The sequence below is a fragment of the Spermophilus citellus genome (genome assembly GCF_964194105.1).
Source record: "Spermophilus citellus genome assembly, chromosome: 14".
Classification (NCBI taxonomy): Eukaryota; Metazoa; Chordata; class Mammalia; order Rodentia; family Sciuridae; genus Spermophilus; species Spermophilus citellus.
Window position 1 is genome coordinate 90,476,016 of NC_138194.1, and position 8,326 is coordinate 90,484,341.

The 8,326-nt window shown below is 48.5% G+C and overlaps 1 pseudogene across 1 annotated transcript; it reads right to left on the minus strand.

The window, feature by feature from the left end:
* Positions 1 to 902: 902 nt before the first annotated feature.
* LOC308633518 (MICOS complex subunit MIC26-like) lies at positions 903 to 7,354 on the minus strand (annotated as a pseudogene). Its single transcript has 2 exons — positions 7,190 to 7,354; positions 903 to 1,501 (listed from the first exon to the last, which is right to left on the minus strand). The product of its transcript is annotated as an MICOS complex subunit MIC26-like (transcript).
* Between the last annotated feature and the right edge of the window lie 972 nt (positions 7,355 to 8,326).

Genomic DNA, 8,326 nt, shown 5'->3' on the forward strand with positions numbered 1-8,326 from the left:
GTGTGAAGACCACACACAGACTCTGAAGGTCTGAGCAGAGCCAGGCTGGCCTCCCCAGCCAGACAGAATCCCAGGCTTTGACTTGAGCTGTCACACTGGGTCTTTCTGTTTTCCCAGCCTTCTGGCCCTTGGTCTCTAACTGGGCACTGGATCTTCCTGGGTCTTTAGCTTGCCAGTCTACCCTGTGGATTTGGGACTTCCAACCTCCATAGTCATAAGAAACAATTCCCTGAAGTACAAATCTCTTTTTATTTACACACATATTCTACTAGCTCCGTTTCTCTGGGGAACCCTGACTTATATCAGGCTGGGGAGTGATGTAGGCGAGGGAGCAATAATGATGGAGGTGAAACGGGAGATTTCAGGTTGGCAAGAAGTCTGGTGTGGCCCGAGCTGAGTGTGAGAGGGGGATGTGGCCAGACAAGGGGCCTGGTCAGAACAAGCCCGGAGACAGACATCTGAGTACTGCTGGTGACCTTTGAGAGAAGTGTTCGTGCAGCAGTGAGAGCGAAAGCCGGGTTCCATGGGGTCAAGATCCAAGTGGGCAGAAGTTGGAGCTGGAGGTGTAGACAACTCTTACACAATGAAGAAAACCCATAGGAGGTTGATTCTTTTTTTTTTTAATTTGGATTTTAATTATGTCCATTAATAATGATGTGAGAACCAGGAGTTCTAAGGCTTGCACAGTATATCTAGGTGAAAGGATTTCAGCTTACTCAACTTGTAGTTCAGCATCACCCAAGATAATGTAAAGGCCTACTATAGATTTTCCTGCAGACGAAGGCCAGTTTACTATATTCAATGCTGACTTCTCTGCCATCTTTCTGTAGCAATACTGATTTGCTGTCTGGAGTTTCCACTGTTCACCTACAACTGATTAGCATGGGCTAACATGGAGTTGTCTACTTATTTCCAGGTGAATTCTCCACATTTTCCTGTTCTCCTTCCACATATCTTCTATACTATGTATCCTTGTAAGCCCCAGTCACATAACTTCTCTCTAGTGACCTGGGAAAACGCAGTGGCTTATTGTGGGTCACAGATAGAGACAGCAAATCTGGTGAATCCAGGGAGATACATAAGCTTCTTTATTTTTGAACCTCTAGTGAAAAGGAGCCCAACAAGGCCAGCCAAACCAGTAACACCAAGTCTTGGAACAAACCCAGGAGGTGCATTTTGGAGCTCTTCATGGCTGTCTAGCCCCCAGTGAATCAAGTTTTGCATCTTGGGCTTAGTTGGGGAGTATGTTTCCTGACACCAACTTGTATATGGCCTGCAATGGTGGCGGACTGTGAGAAGCTTTCTTCGAGTTGACTCCTTGGCTCCTCCACAAATTCACCTTGACCCTCGGGAGCTGAGTGGAGTGAAAGCTCATCAGCTTTCATGGATTTTTTGTGAGGTGTGTCCTTTTTTGGTGCTGCATAGATTCTGAAGGTGAGCAGGCCCAGGCCAGCCCCATGGCCCTCTGAATTACCTTGAACACGTCCCTGGCAGCGTGGCTCTGGCAGGGTCAGGAGGTTGATTTTTAAGGAAGAATCTTGCTCATGGGTATGGGCAGGCCAGTGAGAGAGCTTGGTATGGGAGAGAGAGGGAATGATTGGTTAGAGGGAGTCCCAGACCTAGCGGAGGTTTAGGGCATTGCAGTGGGTTACACGGATCCCCCAAATAAGCTCACATCTGAATTCCCAGACCCTGTGAGTATGATGTGACTTGATGTGGAAGAAAGTTCTTTGCAGATGTTATGAAGTGAAAGGTCTTGGGATGAGATCGTCTTGGATACTTGGTAGACCCCAAATCCAATGACAAGCATTCTATAAAAGTTAGGAGAGAAGAGAGAGACATGTGGCAGCACCTTGGCTGGGGAGGGGAAGCTTAGACTGATATTCCCAAGGAAGCCAGGGACTGCTGGGAACCACTGGAGTCTCCAGGGGGAGTGGTCAGCAGGGCTGCAAAGAGGTCAAAGGGCTCCCGGCACATCCCTGTTGTCTTGCCTCTCGGGGAATGAACACTGCCCAGGGAGACCTTGTTTACTGTGAGCTCAGTTTCCTCTTTGATTGTTTTTGAACACTCTTCATGTTTCCCTCATAGAAAGCCCCATGGTGGAGACGACGTGGCCCTGCAGACAGACTGACAGGCTTAGAAACACAGCTTCTTGTCCCCTGCAGTGTGCTGCTCCCTGATCCAAATAACAGTTTGGAACAGTTTGGTGAGTTTCAGGTCCTCAAGGAGACCTGAGCTTCTGATTTACATGAGATACAGCACTGTCGCTGGGACCTGGCATGTGTTTGACAAATGTCCTTTCACTTACCTCTGTGGATCGTATCTGTCTTTGCACCCTGTAAGTGTTCCTCGATAGGAAAATTCACAAAGATTGGCTGAGTGTGTTGGTTGAGACTTTGATTTGTTGTGGAAGAATCCGTCTCGTAGTTGCTATATGTCAGACATTCATCACGGCACTAAATGACTTATTTACTTAATTCTCATGGAAGTTCCAAGACTTAGGCATTATTATCTTCATTTTACAGGTGAGAAGAAAGAAAGAGTGAAGCCACACTGACACCCACCTTGGATCCCTGTGCTCTATACCAGCCCAGGGAAGAGAGGTCCTGGGTACAGAGAGTTGGGCTTTGGGCCTCCTGCAGCCTCCACCCTCCTGCTCCAACCCAGAGCCCAGCCCGGTCCTGGCAACCTTCCTTTCCCAACCAGCATTCGTCTGGGGTTTTCTTTCCCCGCAGTGGGTGTAGGGTTAAAGCACACAGCTGACACCTGGTCCCCTCACGGATCTTCGCGCATAACATTTAATCGCTGGTAATGACTGTGACCCCAGCGGCAGTCATCTAGTGAACTTCAAGTTGGCATTTCAATTAGCCGAGCAGATCGTGGGGCCTGGGCATTTCATATATTTGTGTGGAAGCGGAGCCTACAAGCAGCCAGCCAGGGGAATTATCACTCTCCGCTTCTTGGGGGGGAATAAATAACCTCATTACAGCTTCTTTAGCTCTGGTTGAGAGAAGGGGAGAAAACTTGCATCTTCCAGGCAGTCATCTGTATGGGGGGACCACAGTGCCACACCAGGGGAACGAGTAGGAGGGGCTCTCTTCCCTCTCCTGTCCCTCTCATACCCCTCCCCTCCACCTGCCCCTCTCCGTCCCTCGTTCGTTCCCCCTCCTCTCCCCTTCTCATCCATTCCTCATTTCTCTCTTTCCTTTATTAAAGCCTTTGGTGGAATAATGGAACTTAATGTCCCCAGGCATCACGAGCCCATGGGTGCAGATAGGGTTGGGTTCACAGTTGAATGTAGGGTCTTGCAGCTTACACAACACACACACACACACACACACACACACACACACACACACCCCAAGTTCTCTTTCAGGTCCTTGTGTCCCTGTGAGGTCGAGTCCTTTTCTTCCCCCAGTGTCCCTGGGAGTCCCCAGGGTCTCACAGGTACCTCTGAGCCAGTTCTCCTGCGGTGTCTGCCACGTCCTTCCTACTTGGAGGGGTGACCTCACATGAACTCCATTTCTTGCTGGGCTCCCTGGGGCACCTCACTGTGGTCAGTACTGCTGGCTTCCTTGGTGGGAGGGGAGGACCCCAGGAGTACCACGTGCCCTGGGCCTGCTCAGCTCAGTCACCCTGGGCAGGAGCTCTCAGGTGTCAAAGCACCTTGTCATGGAAAGTTGAATGTGGTCCCCTAGTGCATGGAGGATTAGACCCCTCCTTTCCTCCAGGTACCCCTCTTTTCTCTCCTCTGCCTATCTCTGTCTCTCACTGTCTCTCTTCCCTGCCCCCTGCCATATTCCAAAATATGCCCAATAACCCAAACTCCACATGACACTGAGCTCAGGCAGACGACCAGGCTCTTCGGGGCTCAGCCAGGGCACACTGCCACTTCAAAGACCATCACTAAAAATGGGGACTTATTTTTAATTTTTATGTCCCCGACTCCATACTCCCTATTCTCAATAAGGGTCCCCAAACATGCATTTGCCTGCTTATTGGATCTCAGCTGCTCTGCCTGGTGCCCACCATGATGGTCTGCAGGAGCCCACACACTGGTGTTCACTTCTCCATCTTCCTACCTGGCTTCTTCCTGCAACTTCCTCTGCACAATCAGATGAAAAGGGAAATCAGATGAAAAGGCAGAGAGGCCTGGGATTTAACTCAGCTTCACTGTCTGCAAGTTACATGGACTTTTGCAGGTTGCTTAGACTCTGGAAACCTTGTCCTTCTCCTGAAAGAGGAGTAAACGAAACGAAGACTCTAGAGTCCTTGGCTGCACGAGGGGTCCGATGCCTGCCAGCCTTCCTTTTTGCTGTGCAGTGGTCCTCACCATACCTCTGTGAGGTCTCATTCAGTGTCCACTATATTCAAAGGCTGGGTCTGCAGCAGTAGTCAGGGAGAGGGTGGCAGGTTGCTGGAGTGTCTTAGGAGCGGTGCCCACAACCACGCTAAGACCTCTGTTCCCAGACAGCACAGAAAGATGCAGCATCAGTGGGAAGGACAGGTGTGGACCAAGGGAGGGAACACGGAGGATAGCCACTGAGGGCCTCAAGGTGCCTGCCATCATTCCAAGTTACCAACCCAGAGCTCGAGGGGCAAAGCCCAATATGGACCAGAAGGCTGATCACGGTGTTGAGAATCTCAAGCAAGTCTAGTGGATGGTGGGCCCAGACCTGAAGACAATGGATGCAGACCACAGAAGAAGATGAAGGGAGAAGGAATGGTGGGTCGGTGGGCAGCACCAGGTGGGCTGGGGCCTCGTGGGCTGGACCCATGGAGGCCCGGTCTTGGCCCTGGCATGGTGAGCTCACCTCTAACTACTGATTGGAAGGCATCCTGTTTTCTTTGACCTTCCTTGTGAGTCACATTTCCCTTCCTAAACAAATCGTGGGCAGTTCCCATAGTTTTTACAGTAAGAATTAGAAAATAAATAAAGATCCCCTTTAACTTGAGATTAAAAAGCTCCGGTCAATAAAAAGTCACACAAGTCTGATGGAGTCTGGAGTAATAATATAATTCTGGTACAGTCCAGCGTAGTCACTCACTCTCTGTCTTCTTATTAAAGTTCCCCTCCGCACTTCAGGATAGCTTGTCCCCAGGAGACTGAGGCTGGTCACCAGGAGACTTCGCCTCCTTTTTATTTCCTCCCTGGGGACTAGCTCCTGTTCTTGACCCCTCCACATTCAGCCAGGAGGGGGAGGGCGCGTGGAGGAAGGGCTCCTAACATGGTGTTCTCCCGTGACCTCTGCAGGGTGGCTGGCTCCTTCTCTCATGGGGAGCTTTTCTGAGTTTCTTATGAAGCCTTGCCAGGGGTCTCCTGCAGGGTCCCCTCGACACAGATGCTGGTCTTCTCAGAACACAATATATTGTCATGAAATTTAAAAAAAATCAGCCCCCCTCAACTTTTGGTGACTTTGTTGAAAATCCCAAATAACATGAAACAGCACATTTTACTTTCTTGTCCCCATGGGCTCTCCCCATCTGGACATACTTCGTCCATGAAGGTCTCTGGTCATCCCAGTGTACGTTGATCCTTTCATTATACGCACACTTTGCAACCACCTGATTGGTTGCCCAATACCGTGGGTTATTTCTTGCCTTCAATATGAGACTTGGCCCAACATGGGCGCTCAGGAAATACTTTTATAATTGACTTAACACTTGGTCTCTAGTAATTCCCTGTATGCTTCTGGCTTCCCACTGAGCTTGGAAGTTTCTCTGGGAGCAATCTAGGTTTTCTGTATCTTCAGAAATCACCATGACTGGTCTGGGGACGTAGTTCAGTGGTAGAGGGCACACCTAGAAATCACCAGGACCCTCAGTTGGAGCTGGCCCTCATGTGCTACCCAACAACCAGGTCTTAAAAGGATTGATGAGTTTATTCATTCAATCAGCAAACGCTTACTGAGGTCCTACTCTGTTCTAGGTGGTTGGCCAGGCATGCTGATATAGCAGATAAGCAAAACAACAAAATAAAACCTGGCTTCTGCTTTCCTTTTGTCCTTGGCCTTGTGAAGATATGCCAAACAGAATTCTTTCCATCAGTTTAAATGCTTTTTTCAAAATATAATGATAAATACCTGAATGCCTAAGATTGGCTTAAACCAGAAAGGGGTTATTATTTCATATAACAATAGGTAGGATGATGATCTTAGGATTTTGATGATAGCTTCTCCTCAGAGTTACAAGATGACAGCATCAGCTCCAGGCATCACATTTTCACTGTCCCGTATTCACAGGTAGAAAATAAGCAGTCCATGCATTACTTACTTTTAAGAGTGATAAAAATGGGTACAGGATCCCTCTAGTGATTCTTTAGTAATATTGACGGGGGCTATGTCACGTGTTCATGTATGTTCATGCCTAAACCAAACCACTGGCAAGGAGAATAGAGTTAATGTGATTCACTTAGATGTGTCAATGTTTATTTGGGGACTGGGGGGCAACCATGAATCAGACAGTCCCCAATTCCTGAAGCAAAACTGAGATTTCCTCAGCCAGAAAGACCTTGTGGGTGATAGTGGGGGAAGTCCTGTCCGCATGTCTCTGATATCATCAAAACTGTTTCACATAAGTCGCCCATTGATTCCCACCAAAGCAGGTTCTGCCATTTCCATTCTTTAGGAACCGAGTTCAAAGAATCAACCCTGGGGTGCAGATGCAATTTAAATTGACTAGGGCAAGATTCTCTCTCCTCTTTAACCCTAGTTTTTGAAATGCCAGCGTTCTCAACACTCACTAGCCATTGACTTTTAATGGGAAGGAATGGCTTTAAGACTCAGCAGACCTGGGTTCAAATCCCTGCTCGGGCACTTACTAACTGTGACCTTGGGAATCTCCTAAACCTCTCTGGCTACCAGTTTTCTCATCTATAAAACACACATGGTAAGTCCTGCTTCAAACAGCTGTCAGAGGACAGGAGGGCAGATGTGGACCGGGCTTACACGGTGGAAGCTCAGGAATGGTAGGCGTCAGATATTTCGTCCCAAATCCCGTGGGTCACGGCTGGCTGGGCCCGCAGTCTGCTGTTCTTGCTGCCTTTTTTCTTCTTTCCCCCATTCTTTCCTGGCACGGTGTTCCTTCTCCACCTATTTACTGATGACTGTCTTTAGTTATTAATTTTAAGCACAAACACCTCCCTTCCAGTGTCAGCCTTGAGATTTGGGGCTGGGATTCTGCACCCCACCTTCCAGGCTGGGGAAGGAGGAGACTCTGGCTCCTCGCGCGGCTTCCTGGGGCTTCCCGTGGGGCTTGGCTCGCTCCCCTGCTCCGGGTGCAGCAGCTCCCTCTGGCGGCCGCAGTAGAATGCGGCTTGCAGTCTCCAGCGCTTCCAGCGCCGGTGCCATGGCATTGCACCAGGAGGACTTGGGATCTGGGTCCCCAGCTCCAGAGCTCTTCTCTGGGCTCAGAGACACCCGCATGCTCCTAGCTGTGAACCCTCTGCAGAGGTCTGAGTCTCAGCTTCACCTGAGTTGTGATCATTTCAACCTTTGTCCTATGTGGTTACTTGGAATCCTCTTTAAAAAAAAATTTAAAGTTATCAATTTGACTTAAGAGCTATTTTGCACTTTCTTTGTTTTTCTTTTTTTTTTTTTTAGACCTGATAGATTGGCTGTGTTTATTTCATCATAAGACAACATACGAGTTACAGTAAAGTATTGTAGTTCTTTTTGTTTAAACGGCAAGTGTGCGGTCTCTCTCCAGACTGGGCCCGACTTCTGCAGGTGCCTCCCATGGAGCAGGCCCTGTTCAGGCCCCAGGGAGAAAGCAGCAATGAAGCAGGAGACTCGCACCTCATGGAGCTTGTATTCTATCAGGTGAAACCCAAGAGAAGCACAAACGTGAAGAAAACATGGTCTGTCAGTGGCATGTGCCACAGTGAAGAACTTTAGGGGAAGGCATGCGGACAAAGTGAAGAACTTTAGGGGAAGGCATGCTGGGGTTTGCCTTTTAAGCTGTAAAGTTTACACAGTACAATTCATCATACGTAAACACACACACACACACACACACACACACTTCATGGCTCAAAATAGCAGAATTTTTTTTTTTGTTTCATTCATAACACAGATTTCTTGGGCATCTTGGGGTTTTGTGAAACCAAAGAAAGTATAGAATTAGTAGGGCTCTAAATGAAGGTCATACTGGAAAAAAAGTAGGGTTATAGTTGGGTGGCTGATGAGAGAGGAGAGAGAGAGAGAGAGAGAGAGAGAGAGAGAGAGAGAGAGAGAGAGAGAGAGAGAGATTTTTCTCTGAACTGGCAGCATATTAGTGGAACTCAGCCATCTTCCTTAAAACAGATTCTGAGGTTCATTTTCAACCA